This window comes from Notamacropus eugenii, chromosome 7 (assembly GCF_028372415.1).
Source record: "Notamacropus eugenii isolate mMacEug1 chromosome 7, mMacEug1.pri_v2, whole genome shotgun sequence".
NCBI classification, from domain to species: domain Eukaryota; kingdom Metazoa; phylum Chordata; class Mammalia; order Diprotodontia; family Macropodidae; genus Notamacropus; species Notamacropus eugenii.
The window spans coordinates 154,836,988-154,854,133 of NC_092878.1; the positions used below are offsets into that span (position 1 = coordinate 154,836,988).

Genomic DNA, 17,146 nt, shown 5'->3' on the forward strand with positions numbered 1-17,146 from the left:
TGACATCTCTGCAACTGTGACACTGTGGACAATCACATCCTACTGGATACTCTCTGCTGGCTGTGTTTTCATGACACTTATCTCTCTTGGTTCTCCCTCGACCTGTATGACTCCTTCTCAATCCCTTTTGATGGATCATCATATAGAGACCATCAGTTGCCTGTGGATTAACCCCAAGGCTCTTGATCATTCGCATATTAAAGAGAGATACATGCATACATACATACATGTATCTGTGTGTATATAGGTACATAAATGTGTACATACACACATGCCCACATATATATATGTACACACACATGCATCCCTAATGCCTCTTCTGAACTTCAGTTCCCACATCCCCAACTGTCTATGGGACCTTTCAAAATGGATGTCCCAAAGGCATCTCAAACTCAACACGTCCAAACAAAATTCATTATCTCTCCTCAAAAATTCACTCCTCTTCTTAACTTTGCTATTTCTACTGAGGGTACCACTATCTCTCTAGTCACCCAGATTCACAACCACAGTGTGATCCTCAACTTATTCCACATATCCCAGCAGTTGTCAAATGTGAGCATTTCTAGCTCCCCAATATCTCTTGATTAGCTCCCCCTTTTCTCTATACCCACAGTCACCACTCTGGTCCAAGTCTTCATCCACCTATTGGAGTCAGTAAAAAGGAACTATTTCAATAGCCTCCTAATTGTTCTCAAGCCTCTCCCTTTGCCAATCCATCCTCCACTCAACTAACAAAGTGATTTTCCTAAAACATAGGTCTGACCATGACTTCCTATGACCTAAGATCAATTATAAACTCCTCCGTTGGGGGTTTAAGTCTTCCCAACCTTGCCTCAGTCTACCTTTCCAGCCTTATTACACATTGCATCCTTTCCTGCATACTATTGGCTAGGCCAACTAACCTTTTCACTGTTCTTCATATATACAATTCCATCTCCCAATGCCATGCTTTCACAGTGCCCATCCCCCACAAGGGGAATGTACTCCCTCCTCATCTCCTCTTTTAGAATCTTCAGTTCAAGCACCAGCTTCTAAATCAAATTTGTTCTGATCCCCCAACTGTCAGCATCTTTCCCTCAAAATAATCTTACATCTATTTTCTATTTCATATATCCTTATCTGAGGATATGAGCATCTCCTCCAACTGGCCTGAAAATCCCTTAAGTGCAGGGACCATTTCCTTTTTATCTTTTTATAGGAGGGACTGTGGAGGCTGATTGATCAGTGGGGCTTTCATATCTAGATAGTGCTGAAAATTTCCATGCATCATATTTTTCAGGAGAGGGACCTTGGAGACACTCATTGTCCTGGCTAGCATATCCCAGCAATACTTGGGTCTTTTGCCTGCGTGATTGAACTGTCCAAGTGGGAAGATGATGAAAGATGTCAATCAGGAAAAAACAATCAGCCAGAATTTGTTATGTAACTACCATAAACTAACCACTTTGTTAGAGTCAAGGGATATAAAGACTTGCCTTCACAGAGTTTATATTCAGGTTTGTGAATTTGTTAGTTCTGTATATGCACATACATATATGTGTGCATATCTATATACATACATATATTATGTACATACATATATTACACACTTAGATATATAAATCTTCTATCTGTAAATGTGTTTGACAATATATATACAAATATACGACAGAATATATAATTGATTTAGATAAATGTATTTATATATTTTTATATAAATTAACATTTACAAATATAAAAGTATTTACAAATATAAGATAAAATATATAAAACATAACAATTTCCATGTAATCCTTTATAATTTATTTTGAAATCCTGTCTATTTTATTTTATGAATTTAAAAACATTATTCTGAGGATACCATATACTTTCCCATCATGGAAACCAGAGGGATCCATGATATTAAAAAGGTTAAGAACACTTGTACTAAGTAGATAAAACACATATGCAGAAACCAAATGCACATGGATATGTGAGTGCACTCATGTGCACGCATACAAACACACAAAGGAATATGAAAAAAAAATGACAAAACCTTAACTTCATCTGGGTGTGTTAAGCCCAAGGACAGCTCTTGGGGGACCATAGTTGACATTTTGCTTCCTCCTCCCCCTACTCCCGAGACCAAGACCTATTTGTAGTCTAACCTGATGACCAAGACTATGGGAACTTTGGTGCTGAACCCCTTTTCCCTTTCCCCACTTTCACATTCTCTTATCTCTGGGTACATCATGTCAGGCCTCAAGCTTTGCCTTTGAAATGTGTCTAATAAAGACCTGATGCTTTACACCTCAGTAGTCTGCTTGATTCTTTTGTAAGAACTTCACAAACAGCCAGAACAGAAGGGGTTGGTGTCACATGGCTAAATTAATTTGCAAAAGAATAACTGCCCTTTTGTATCTCACTCAGTACAGGACATAGTGTTTACAGCACTGGTCTTAATGCTGACTCCCATACCAGTACTGGTGAGACAGTGAGGTATAGTGGATTTTGTTTCTTTGCTTTTAGTTGTTTTCAGTCATGTCTGACTCTTCATGACCCCCTTTGGGGTTTTCTTGGCAAAGATACTGGAGTGGTTTGCCATTTCCTTCTTCAGCTCATTTGGCAGATGAGGAAACTGAGGTATTCAGGGTTGTTAAGTGACTTGCCCAGGGTCTCACAGCTAGTAAGTTATCTAAGTTAAATAATGTGCCCCAGTCTATGCATCAGGAAGGGATTCAAACCCAGGTCTTTGGACTTTGAACCCATTGCTCTTGCCACCCTACTTATTTGCCAAACTACATCTGTGCTTGTCATGAAACAACATCTGGATCCAAGTTGCAGGGGGGAGGGATATATTGACAGCAACACAGAGATATTCTCTCTCTCAAATGACTTTGAATAAAGATTTTTTAATCTGGCTTTTTTGAATCATATAAATATTTTAAAAAATACATAGACTTGAATTCACAAAGTGATTTTTATCCAAATGGATCTGTTTTTAAAGATGTTATGCAAAGGTATCTTGTACCATCTGAATATTTTACCAGTCCAAGTTCTGAGGTAAAAATGGCATTTCCAGGGTATGTAGTGAAATCTTAATAGACCCAATCAATTAATAAACATTTATCAAGTGCCTACAATGTGCCAGGCACCACACGTAAGTGTTGAGAATACAGAAAGAGACAAAAGACAGCCCCTGCTCTTAAGGAGCTCCCAGCCTAAAGGGATAGACAACAGGCAGATGACTATGTACAAACAAGATGTAGACAGGATAAATTACAGATAATTGCAGAGGGAAGGCACAAAAGGTGAAACTTTAACTGAGACCTGAAGGAGGTCAAGGAAGTCAGAATATAGAGATGCCAACTTCCTCCTAAAAAGAATATTCCCGGCATGGGCAGTGGCCAGGGAAATGCTCAGTCAGATCATGGGATATCAGATGCAAGAAATAGAAAGAAGACCAGTGTTGATGGATCCTAGGGTATATGGAGGGGACTAGGATGTAAGAAAATTGAAAAAGCAGGAGGAGGCCAGGTTGTGAAAAGCTTTGAATGCCACAAGGAGGATTTTCTATTTGATCCTGGAGGTCACAGGGAACCGCTACGGTCATGGGAGAGTTGATATGGTCACTTGATTTGCTACTTCAAACTACTGATTTTTTATAGAAATTTTCATAGATATCTTTTTTTTTTTTTACCACGACCTACATTTCCCATTTTATCCTTCTTCCACTTCTTCTCTGAGTGTTATACCTATAATAAAGAAGGGCAAAACCAACAAAGAATTTTTTTTAAGTCTGATGATCCATAATCAAGGCCATTCACCTCTGCAAAAAAAGTTAGAGAAGGTGTATAATCATAGCTCTTCCTTGGGGCCAAGTTTGCTTGTCAGTATAATTTCAAAATATTCTATTTCAATCACTTTGTGGTTCTTCCCATTTGAATCGCTGCAGTTGTACATATTGTTGTACTGGTTCTGCTGTATTCCCCTTGCATCCGTTCCTACAATGCTTCCCTACAATCCTCCCATGCTTCTGTGGTTTCATTACTTCAGACAGTACAGTAATATTTCGTTACGGAAATTCAACATGATTTATTTCATCACTCAAGCTTGTTCTATCATTTCTCTAAATTCGCTTTATTCTTTATAAACTAAAAATGAAAGAACAGTGGAAATGGGTGGAGGTGAGCAAAAATGAGGTCATTTGACTGATGTTGGAAGACAGATAATAATAAATCTCCATCTTCCCTTGCCTCCACAATATGTACTGGCCTCTTTCCAAGATAAGAGCTGGAAGTGTTTCTAATTCTCTGCGTATTAAAATGGTGAGCACACGATGAAAGTTTAATAAGTTCTTATAATTAGTATTAGCCATGGGAATCACTTCCATTAAAATCCTACTTCTGTACTCTAAGACTCAGGTTAGTGTCCTAAGGTCTTGAAGGCTGTGACAGTGGAACACAGTCTCTGCCCAGTTCTATGAAGCCGGAAAGGGTTCAATCCATGGAAGGGAGTCAAGAAGGGACCTCCCTTACACAGAAAATCTCAGTGTAAGAGTCTATGCCTGAAAGTGAACTCCTTTCCATAATCTCACCAATGAGTGAGCTTCCACATGTAGGCCTCCATCAATGGAGAACTTAAAACCTTCCAAGACAGAGACACTTCATCCTACTCTGAGAAAATTTTTATGGTTATTGTCCTTAAGGTTTTCCTTGAATGAAGCCAAACTCTGCCTCAATAAAACTTCCATCAGTTGCTTCTGCCAACTTTTGACATCAGGGGCTAAGCAAAATGAGAATAATTCAGACCCCTTTGGCACTTTGGTAAAGTTTATTGACCCATTCTCAGAATCATGTTTTTCACACATAAATTAAGTACATAGGATGACAAAGGAAATCAACGATATTAAAACAGCTATCAAGATATTTTTAATTAAAAAAACAAACCCCAAGTAAAGAACTTCTAGTCTAGTATCTTCTGTATGACAGCCTTTCAACTAAAGCTACCATCCCCCACAAAGTCTTCTCTTTATCAGGTTAAAGAGCACCGTTTGCTCATCCTGTGACATCAACAAGTATCAATCAAAGAATATCATAAACTCCCAGCAAAGGCAAAAGCAGCTGCTGTCCTTTTCGAACTGTCTTTCTAAGAGGTTCGTGCAAAATACACACAGAGTTAAGTGGGAGGTAACTGGTCTTTAATCTGTCACCAAGGTTCAGTTTAGCCAGGAGCTGAGACTAATCACCAAAAGGTGGACCCCCAAGGCATGATTCATGAATAATTCACAGGAGATTAGGAAGTTTCCCTATTTCCCTCAGTGAAAGGGAGCACACACATTCCGACCTATGTGTCTTTCAATGCATCTAACAATATCTTCAAAATATGTGAACTCCTTGAAGTTTTTGCCTTTCTTTGTATCCCTAGAACTCAGCACAATGTCTAGCCCTGAGGACAAGGGAACGAGAGAAGGGAAGTAGCTTTTGTTAAGCTCCTGTTAATTCCAGACACCATTTTAATTGCTTTACAAATGTTACCTCATTTGATCCTCAAATAACCCTGGGAGATAGATATTAATGCTATCACCATCATCCTCATTTTACAGTGAAGGGGAACTGAGGCAGGCAGAGGTTAAGAGACTTGCCCAGGGTCCCACAGCTAGTAAGTGTCTGAGGACAGATCAGAGCTGATGGAATTCAAATACTCCCTGAGATAACTGGCTGAAGCACCACAGGCAAGTCACTGAACTTTTCAGTCTCAGTGCCTTCCCTTGTGAAGTGGAGAGAAAAGAAGGAAAAACCCCTAACTTTCAGGGTAATGGTGAGGAGGAAATGAGGTCACATGTGTCGGCTCTTTGCCAGCCCCAAAGTGCTATATGAATGACAGCTTTTATTAGCATTAGGAATTTCCAATCTTCCCATCAGAACTGAAGCTGGTTGATGACAGGGGTGATTGGGTTTTTCATCTATAGTATCCACAGGCCCTAGCATGGTGCTTGAACAACACTTACTAGCTGTGTGACCCTGGGAAAGTCACGTAATTCTGTCTGCCTTAATTTCCTCATCTGTAAAATGAACTGGAGAAGGAAATGACAAACCACTCCAGTATCTGCCAAGGAAACCTCAAATGGGGTCCAGAGAGTTGGACACAACTGAAACTAATCTACACCATAAAACAGCTATCTTATAGCAGTGTCTATAGGAATTAAAGTCTGAAGGAGGTTAACCAAACTATTGGACGTCTCAGGTTTATATATGTCTCTGCTCACAGTTCAAGTGACTCAGTTCTCTAGGTATCTGCTAAGCACTGAGTGTTTGCCTAGCTATAGGGCAATATAGGTTGAAAGAAGGAGATAGATCACCCAATTCTTGCCCTGAAGACATTTCTAGTCTTGTTACAGAAGTAAGGCCATCAAAGAAGGAAAATTAGGAAAATAAGATTCTTATCATAATATACTTAATTACTTAATACTAATGACTTTATTATTAGTATTAAATATATCAACATAAGAAAAATTGGCAACTATTTATATAGTGTTTAATGTTTGCAAAATACTTTACAAATATCATCTTATTTGATCCTCACAACAACCTATTATCAACATTTTACAGATGGTGAAACTGAGGGAAAGCAGACATGAAATGACATTCCCAGGGTCACCTAGCTAGGAAGTATCGAGGCTGATTTGACCTGTGGGATCATTGATTTAGAGCTGAGGAGACCTTCAAGCTCTCAAGTTCAAACTCCTCTGAGGCACAGAGAACCTGGGTGACTCGCCTAGTGTAACTGTTAAAATGACCAAAGTGGGATTTGAACCCAGGACTTCTTGATAAGTCCACGGGGGTGACAAAAAATTTTTAAATTACCAGGAACTGTGCTTTCTTGTCAAGTTTTTGACAATTTTTTTCATGAATTAAGAATTTTTTTGCTAAATCTTTTTCATTATCTTCCAAAAACTACAAATTCTTGCTTGCAGATTCTTTCTTTTCTGTCTAAAGAAGCTCAGACTGTACAAGTCAAGCTTGTGAGCTGTCCATTGTTGTCAGGGCTTTTGATAACTAGGCAGACAGGTGATATAGTGGTTAGAATGCCACTATATCCAGTGCATCAGGGTTTGAATCCTATCTCCAGCACAAACTAGCTTGTGTGACCCTGGGCAAGTCACTTAATTTCTTTCAGACTCAGTTTCCTCATCCGTAAGATAAAGATAAGAATAGGCAGCTAGGTGGTGCAGTGATAGAGCCCTGGATCTGGAGTCAGGAAAACCTGATTTCAAATGAGGCCTCAGATGCTGACTAGCTGTGTTGACTCTGGGCACGTCACTTGATCCTTTTTGCTTCAGTTTCCTCATCTGTAAAATGAGCTGGAGAAGGAAATGGCAAACTGCTCCAGGATCTTTGCCAAGAAAACTTCAAATGGGGTCATGGAAAGTCAGGACGTGACTGAACAGCAAACAACAAATTAGTAGTAGTAGTCGTAGTGGTGGTGGTGGTGGTGGTGGTGGTGGTGGTGGTAGTAGTAGTAACAGCAGTAGTAGTAATGGTGGTAGTGGTAGTGGTGGTGGTGGTGGTGGTAGTAGTAGTAACAGCAGTAGTAGTAATGGTGGTAGTGGCGGTGGTGGTGGTGGTGGTGGTAGTAGTAGTAACAGCAGTAGTAGTAATGGTGGTAGTGGTAGTGGTGGTGATGGTGATGGTAGTAGCATTATCATTATCATCTATTACACAAGGCTTTGAGAATCAAATGAGAAAATGTAATACACGTAATGCATTATTGACATTAGCTACAACAATTACTGGTAACTTGGTTTAGTTTTCAAGGTGATTGTAGTCCATTATTTAGCAATCCCAGCACTCCCAGGGGTGGAGCCCAAGCAGGCAACTGTCATGAGGGTTCATCTCACATTCCTCAGGACAGCCGTCCCTGGAGTTCTGAGGAATGAAGGAATTTGTGGATCAGCTCCACAGAGCTCGTCATCCTACAGCTGCAGACAGCATGCAACCCATCAGGGGAGGGAGGAGATTTAGCCACCCAACTGCCCACATTCATGGTTCTTGCCAGTTTTGGAATGTATGCTCTGGTCCTCAGTGATCATGAATGTTTGCAGGAAGATTGCATGAGTTTGTGTGGCAGAAAAACTTCTTCCATGTGCGGCTGCTTCCAGTGAGGAAACTTCACTGAGGCTCATCCTTAAACAAACCAGGCACCTGGTCCCCTCTCCAGCTTAGTAGAACTTGCCAATGCTACAACTCACAGACAGCTCTTGAGAGTCTCTGGTCACCCTCATAGCACAATCAAACATCAGGACTTCATAGCACAAGGGGATTGGAGCTGGAAGGGATGTAGAGGCTCCTAGTCAAACCAATTCATTTCCTGAATAAGGAAATACTGGTGAAGTGAAAGGACTTTCCTAGGGTCATAAAGTAAGCATCAGGAATTGAATTGAACTTGGTCTTTTTACTTCAACAACACTTTCTGACATTACGTCCCAGTGAGTCACAATCAACAAGCATTTATTAAGCACTTACTATTTGCCAGGTACAGCCTCATTGCTTTGAATACAAAGTACTCATTTTCTGAAACACAGAGTAGGCTATGTTCTTGAATGGGTTTCCGAAGTAAATCATTTTGAAAACGTGCTGAAATTCGCCTTGGTTCTTGGCTCCCCTTCATATCATGTTTCATTGAGAATCCATTCATTCATTCATTTTTAACAGTATTGGAACAATGACCATCTCGAAAATAAATTCATAAATAGAATTTATCATGAAGCCAACAATCATGCAAACAATCCAATTTCAAATTAAATTGAGGCTACCTTTCCTCCACATCCTTATACAAGCCAGCAACAGTTAAAAGGCAGAGAATAGAGGTGTCAGTTCACATTTATCCACTTTAATGGAATAGTTAGATTCATTCTAACATGTTTCTTTCCCCAAGGACCATGGGAAATAGCCCCCTAGTTTATGGGCTGGAATTGCTGCTCACATAGTACCTGAGCTAAATTTTCCCTACTGCTGGACCATTCCACCCTGGAAGATCATGGGCTTGGTGTGGAGGTCAGAAGATCCTTCCAGAGAATCTACTGAATAGAGGCCCCAGTGAGCAAAGTCCATGTCATCTTCCCTTCAGGGAAGAATAGTTTTTCTCCTATTGTGGCAGTCTATACCCTAAGTATGCATGTTCCTCTAAGATCTCTTGCAGCTAAGCATGGTCCCTAGACAAAGGGGAGAGGAGGAAGGTGAAAAAAAATGGCTTGTCTCCAATGTGTGAGCATAGGAGTTGGGGAGGGAAGCACTTATCTAGCACCACTATTTCCTTTAATCCTCACAAGCACCCTTTAAGGAAGGTGCTATTATTATTTCCATTTCACAGTTGAGAAAACTGAGGCGAACAGAGATTAAGTGATTTGCTCAAGGTCATATAGCTAGCAAGCATCTGAAGCCAGATGTGAACTGTTCTTTCTGACTCCTGGCCCAGTCCTCTATCCACTGCACCACCTAGCTACCTCATTCTGAGGTAGACAATAGGGTGGAATGACATACCAGTCCACAACATCTTCACTGAGGAGATGAAAATAAATCTTTTGAGACTGCAGCTAAATGATCAAAATATATGTGACCTAATTCAGATGCTACTAAAGTATCCTATTCTTTAGGATTCCATGAAATGGTACCACTGCAGCAACCTGGTTTTGTCATCTATAAAATTCACATCATAATCCTTGAAACCTACTTAATTCACAGTGAAGAAGATGTCTAGATCTCGCTGAAAGAACTACACAAACATATTGCATCACTCCTACTAAGACTACTGCTTGTTTAGTCATTTTTCAGTGGTGTACAACTCTTCATGACCCCATGGGATTTCCCTAACAAAGATACTGGATTGGTTTGCCATTTCCTTCTCCAGTTTATCTTAAAAACAAGGAAACTGAGGCAAACAGGGTTAAATGACTTTGCCCAGGGTCACACAGCTAGTAAATATCTGAGGCTAGACTTGAACCCAGGTTTTCCTGACTCCAGGACTAGTGCTCTATCTCCTGTGCCACCTAGCTGCCCAGTACTACTGTTACCTTCTCGCAAAGTACAACCTCAGTAGAATTAGATACAAGTATGTCTAAGCCTCAATTAGTGCAAATAATGAACTACATATAGTGGTCTCATGTATTTGAGTTCACACTATTCATGGACATCAATTTGTAACTTTAACCTAAGGCATAAATAATGCCAAAAATGAGAAGAGAAATGAACTCTGAGAAGTCATGGATTGATTCCAAGTTGCTCTTCAGTGTAGCTGGGAGCTGAGATATAACCAACAAGCCTGAAGCTGAGCAGGATTACAGGGAGGGGGTAGTGTCATTAACGCACCCGATGGACAAAGGTTTCTGAAGAAGAAGTAGACATTGTCAATAACACATGAAAAATGTTCAAAATTACCAGTAATTCAGAAGTAGAAATTTTTTAAAACCCTGAGGGCTAATTTCCCTCAGAGCAGTTAAGCCAGGAAAGATACTAAAAGTTGATGAAACTCAATATTGAAGAGGCTGTGAAAAGATTTCCAGGACAATTCGCTGCTGGTGGAGCTGTATATCATTTCAAACTTTCTTGAAAACAATTTAGAATTATGCAGTAAAAGTCACTCAATTGTTCACATCCTTTAACCCAGAAAGCCCATTGCTAAGTCTTTGCCCTAAGTCAGTAGGAAGAAAAATAATGTTGACAGCAGCATTATTGGCAAGGATAAAATGGAAAACTGAGAAACAAAATGTCCAACAATTGGCAATTGGCTGCAGAAATGATGAAATGTCAACGTTGTTCGGTCAGGAAGCATTTTTTTAAGTGCCTATTATATACCAGGAGTTATGTTAAGTACCAGGAATACAAGAGGGACATAAAGTCCCTCAAGGACCTCACAATCTAATAGGGAAGACAACATGCAAACAAACAGGTACAAATAAGCTATACATGGATAGATCGGAAATGATTTCTAGATGGAAGACATTTATAGAGGAGTTGGGAAAGGCTTTAATGGAATGTTATTGGAATAAAGAATGATAACTTGAAGAATTCAGAGAAATATGGAAAGAGTTATATGAAGTGATACAGAGTGAAGGAAAGTGAGCCAAAAGACCAGTATGCCCAATGACTCATTGATGCCTCTCCAATCCATCCTCCACACAAGCTGCCAAAGGGATTTTCCTCAAGCACAGGTCTGATCAAGTCACCCTCCCTCCCTTCAAAAAATTCCCATGTTTCCTTATTACTTCAAGTATCAAATAAAAACCCCTCTGTCTACTCTATGAAGTCCTTCCAAATCTGACCCCGATTTACCTTTCCAGATTTACGACACATTCCTCCCATTCAGGCATAGTACAGCCCAACCAAATTCACCTTCTTAGTGTCCTCAGATATAATATGTCTCTTATCTCTGCAACTTTGAACTGACTGTCCTCCATACCTGAAACGCACTCCCTCCCCACCTCAGCTCCTTAGAAGCCTTTGCTCTCTTCAAAGCTCATTTCCAGGAGTGCTTTCTACATGAAGCTCTTCCTGATCCCCAACCCACAGGACCTCTCCCCCAAAAGATTTCCTCATATTTATGCTATATAAATATATATATGTATATATACTTTCTCTCTCTCTCTCTCTCTCTCTCTCTCTCTCTCTCTCTCTCTCTCTCTCTCTCTCTCTCTCTCACACACACACACACACACACACACACACACACACACACACACACACACAGGAATGTAAATTCCCGGAGGCTAGGGATTTGCTTTGTATGCCCAAAACCTAGCAAATGGTAAACATTTAAGAATTACTGATGGGTTGAATAGCCGCAAAGTTTAGATTTGGTCAATATTTCAAGGCAACCAAAATCTGGATACCAGAATCTGGAAGTATCAGACAAAGTTCGAGAACTTTCTGTTGAGAATCAATGAACTATATTTGGTGAAATGTACGTTATTATGGAAGCAGTGTCTGTCCTATCTAAACAAAGTGGATGAATCAATTTTTAAAAATTAAAATTAAGACAAAGAACATCGATGACCTAACACACAACTGCTATTTGTCACTAATGATAACAGTCATGATAACACTTGTAAAGCACTTTAAGGGTTGAAAAGTGCTATGTTTACTTTATCTCATTTGATCCTCTCAGTAACCGGGGAAAGTAGGCACAATTATCCCCATTTTACAGATGAGAAAACTGAGGCTGAGTGGTTTTTAACTCACCTTCCTGCCTCCTTCCTTCTAGCACTCTTACTTATTGTCACCTAGCAACCTCCATTATGGCATCAGGAAACACAGCTCAGGAGGACCAGCTCTAAAAAATGAAATGTTCCATGTGGGTGTCTATGCACATATGTAGTTTTGACACAGAGGGATCAGGCAAGAGGGTGAGTCTGGGAAATTATTATTGTTCTCTACAGAAAAACAAGGCAAAGGCATACATTTCCCACTGACAGCAGACAATGTCATCTTTATGTACAAAAAGCAGCAAGTTTTATTTTTTGGCACAAACATCTGAATTTATTCACCTTTTTTAATGCAAAACTTGTTTTTGAGGTAACTCAAACCAGGTCTACGCCTCTCAAAATCTTCCTGTTCCTTCAAGGTTCAGCTCAGGTGCCACCTTATCAGTTAAGCCTTCCCAGAACCTCTTTCCCCACAGTCATTTGCTTTCTCATTTTCTTCTGTCTTCAGTATAGTACATTTTAGTATCATGTACTAAAGTACCACCTTTCACCTCAGTAGAATGGAACTCCTTGAAGTCAGTGTGTCTTTCATTTTTGTCTTCGATTCTCCCAAACCCAACACGGAGCCTCACACATAGCAGAAACTAATTAAATAACTTTAAATAAAATAGAGGAAAGCTTTGGTGGGGCAAGGGCTGGCACATAACTGAATCCTCAGATTGCAAGACAGGGTGCAGAATTAACTCTACCAAGACCTATTAGCCCTTGTTTAGCAATTTGTAGTCTTGGAAAGTTACCAGGGGCATAGAGACCTTAAGTGACCTGACCAGGGTCACATAGGCAGAGTGTCACCATGGTGGAAATTGAACCGAAGTCTTCCTGACTCCAAGGCAACAGAACTCTGACTCTCCTGGGAGAAAGCTTAGACTTTCTCATTTCCCATAAATTGTAGCGGGCAAACAGATCCCAGGAGGAGTAGTGGCAGTAACAGTATCATACAATGAATTATGGTTTGTTTTCTTGAGCAATTTTAATAGCTTTCTAGGCATTTATAAATGCCTGCTTTGTTAAATAAATATGTGAGCCTATTAAGGATAAGACTAGTAAATCAGAAGGTGTTAAATCCACTTGGGATAGCATCATATACAGTAAACATGAAGACATGTCTTCTTATTGATTCTTATTTAGCACCCCCTTTGTCCCTCCAACAAAATACACACAACATAATTCCATACAGAATTAAACAACTGCTTGTTAGAACTGTTATTTCTAAATGTATCATCCCTAGGGAACTTGCTTCCCATTTCCCTTTGTCTCCAGTCTTAACATCCACCAGCTCAATTTCATTCACATTACTAAATACCAAACAAACTCTTAAAAAAAAATTTCTAAGAATTGAAGCTGAATACAGACTGCCTATTGCTAGCTTTGGTATCTCCATGAAGCCCGGAAATTCTTGCTACTGAAAACCTGCTTTGCTCTCACCCTCAAACACTATAGCAACGCTGGACTGTAGCACCCCCAGAGGCAGCTAGAGAAACCTGATTAGCAACTGATTTAGAAACCCATGTGTACAGTGTTCTCTTTTTCCTAAGTGCTGTTTTCCTTTAAGATGCATTCTGCAACCAGATTATATCCCCTTGTTATCAGAATGAGGCATCAGTAAGTCTTGAAAAAGTGTACTTGTCAGAGCTGAGTGAACAATGAGGTTACCAGCAAAATGTCCCCTACTGCCCATAAATTTCATATCCTGGATGCTGACTGTACAATTCATAGTAAATCTGGAGATAACATGAACATTTTAAGAGTCCAAAGCATTTCATGAACATGGAACAAATAAAAATATACTCTAATTACTGTGAGCAAGGTGGTCCACAAAGAGCCAATCAGCACAATCAGACAAGTAATTTAATAATAGCTTATTTCCAGAAATGGTCCATTTATGATTCCCTAAAAGCGAACAGATTCTAAATGACTGCATGAATCCTTCTGAGAAATGTAGATCACAGATCACTTAGAGCTGGAAGTGACCTCAGCCATCACCCAACCCAACTTACCCAGAGGCCCCTAGAGATACTGGGATTTGACCAAGGTCAGACAGGTAGGAAACAGCAACACCCCATTTCAAAGGCTGGGTCTCTCTGACTGCAGATTCGGTGTTCTTTATACTAGACTACCTCTTGAAAACAAGGGTATTTTGTGTCTGATTTTCTACTTTTTAAAAATAAATATATAGGACTTAGGTTAGGAACATACTTCTGGTCTTGAAGGAAGGGGGCTATGCCTCCACTTTGGAGTAGGGGAGGGAAAGCTATTCCAGGGGTAAAGGTCTCGGTTCAAGTCCAGTTCTGAAACACATCCTGACTGTGTGACCCTGGGTAAGTCATTTAATCTCCCGAGTCTACAAATTACTGAGCTGCATTGGTAGAGGGAGTTTCTTCACCCACCATTGCCTACACCAATGAAATCAACTGTACTGACCATTAAAAAATGCCTTTCTTACATTACCTATTAGCTCTGGATGGAATTCAAATGTAACAATGCTGGGTGAGGATTTCACAAGACCTAAATCTATAACTTCTTTTGAAGTCAAAATGAAAGTGACTTTTTTCTCAGTGATGTAAGACCTAGAATAAACAGGCACCTGACTTCAAGTTTGGTTACCTAACCATTATCCAAACACCTTCTCTCTTCTAAAGGAATTGAAAAACTCTACTCCTTGGACCAGGAAGTTTCTTTAGGATGCTCTTTAGGATTTAAGTAACTTCATTCCAATATCAATCACTCAACAAGCATTTATTAAGTGCTTTACTATGTGCCAGGCACTCGGACCACAAATCCCAGAAATAAAAAGTGAAGAGAGTGCATCAAATAGAATGGGAGGTTCAGGTGAGCAAAGGCTTCCTTTCGTTTGCCTCTGTAGCCACTCCCTCTCAGGGGATTAAATGCTCAGACCCTGACTAGAAGTGTTCCTCAACTGTAAAATGGAAATAATATTACCTACCTCCCAAGGTTGTTGTGAGGATCAAAAAAAAGAATTTGTAAAATGTTTAGCACAGTATCTGGCACATAGTAGGTGTTTAATAAACGCACATTTCCTTTTGGAATTGAACTGAATTGAAATGCAACATCTCGAGTGATGACAATTTCTTTCAATTTATGGGAAACAGGATCGCCTTTCACACAGTGGGCACTTAATAACTGCTTGTCAGATTGAACTGAAATGAGCCTGGTGCGTATGTGAAGAGTTCAGAGGAGAAAACCACGGGCGACGTTCAAACTACGTGCATTCTAGGTGGCCCTCGAGGACCATTACACTCAACAAACCTCTCCTGAGCATAGAGCTAGACCGAGGGCCCCGGGAAACGACGGAAGCGGGCACAAGTTTGATAGGGAACTGGTGAGAGGCAGAATTGTCGTGCTTTTCACCAGAACCGTGGACATACTACTGTGTAGATTAGCTTAAAGGAGAATGTACCCCTCGTGGGGCCACTGCAGCTGCCAGTTTGGCGGGTTTGTCCCAGTCATTGCCTTCTTTTGATAACTGTTACCAAGAACTGGCAACAGTCGAGGAAATACACATGGGGAGGGGGAAACCCCACACAGACTTTTCTTGCAACACTTTACCCCGAGCCTGAAGAGGAGTTAAGTTTTGGTTGGTCACGAAAAACTTATTAAACCTCTGCCTCCCTCTACCAAAAGCTGGCAAAGAGATGTGGACGTTTTACTTCCAGAGAAATCGCCTGACTCACCCCCTGCCTTCATCTCGCCAGGGAGCGAAGTGTATGTTCGTTCAGTCCCTGGAGGTGGATGGCTGGGAGATTCCCAAGGCCTCCATGAGAACGGACTGGCCGGTGGCGTGCACCCCCAAACAACCGAGGAGGTGCTCAAAACCCGGCCACCCCAGCCTCCTCATAGACAGGTTCGCTGGGCACTCAGGCACTGGGACGGCTACCTCGGATCATTACCCGGGCATTGAAACAGACAGGCAAGAGGACCACCCACCTATTGGCTCTCCCCTCCCACCTTCTTCTATCCATTAAAAAAAGAAAAGTATTCCGCTCCCAGTTGGCCCCAATCTCACTCCCTCCCTAGCCCCAACTCCGAGCGCGAATGGTCCCGGTCATCTCCAAAGAAAAGCCCAGCCGTCCTGCGGGGTTCTCAGGCTGGAGACGGGACCTCTTTCCGGGCTGGGGCTGCTGCTGCCGCCGCCCAATCGGCGCACTTTCTGGCTAGCCCCACTCTCCCGACAGCCAGCCAGCGGTTCCCTCCACGAGTCCTCCCGCTCTGCCCGGCCCCTGCTCCGGCCCTGGCCGCCGCCCGCGTCCCCAGAGCCTGCCCCGCACCGCACGGAACGCGCCGTTCGCCGCCTCCCCAGCGGGCTTCCCGGACACTTACCTCCGGGGATCGGGCTTCCGTCGCTCCTCCAGCTTGGCAGCGGAGTCGGGGGCTGCCCGGGCAGCTTCTGCTAGTGGTTCCGGGGAGTGCAGGGTGCAGAGCCGGGAGCCCCCCGGCTTGGGCGCCGCGCTGCGCGGCCGGAAGGAGCTGCGGGAAGTTTTCGACCTGCGGGGGCAGCGCTCGGTGCTACTCCACTAGCCTCCCGCGGGCAGTCACGCAGCACCGAGCCCGGCGAGCCGAGGGGAGCGGGCGGCCGGCGGGCTACAACTTCTGGGAGAAGGGGGTGAGGGCCGAGGGCACGACCCGAGCCGGGGCACGAACTCCCCCGCGCCTGGCACGGCTGGAAGCCCGGGAGCGGGCCGGTGGGAGATGGCCTCGCAGCTGGCCAGCCAGGATCGAGCGGGCGCTCGTGTGTGCCTGTGTGTGTGTGCCTGTGTGTGTGTGTGTGTGTGTGTGTGTGTGTGTGTGTGTGTGTGTGTGAGAGAGAGAGAGAGGGAGGGGGAGAGTGATTGTGTGTGTGTGTGTGTGCGCGCGTGTGCGTGTCTTCTCTACGTTTCCTTCTGCAGAGTCTATGTATTGGGATCACCGATA

At 42.1% G+C, this 17,146-nt stretch overlaps 1 protein-coding gene across 2 annotated transcripts in view; it reads right to left on the reverse strand.

The window, feature by feature from the left end:
- The window catches only part of SLC4A4 (solute carrier family 4 member 4), a 387,105-nt gene extending 370,469 nt beyond the window's left edge, over positions 1–16,636 (reverse strand). For both annotated transcript variants that reach the window (XM_072624425.1, XM_072624427.1), the window contains exon 1: positions 16,556–16,636. The gene's annotated coding sequence lies outside the window, so the exon portion shown is untranslated. The remainder of the gene's footprint in view (positions 1–16,555) is intronic.
- Between the last annotated feature and the right edge of the window lie 510 nt (positions 16,637–17,146).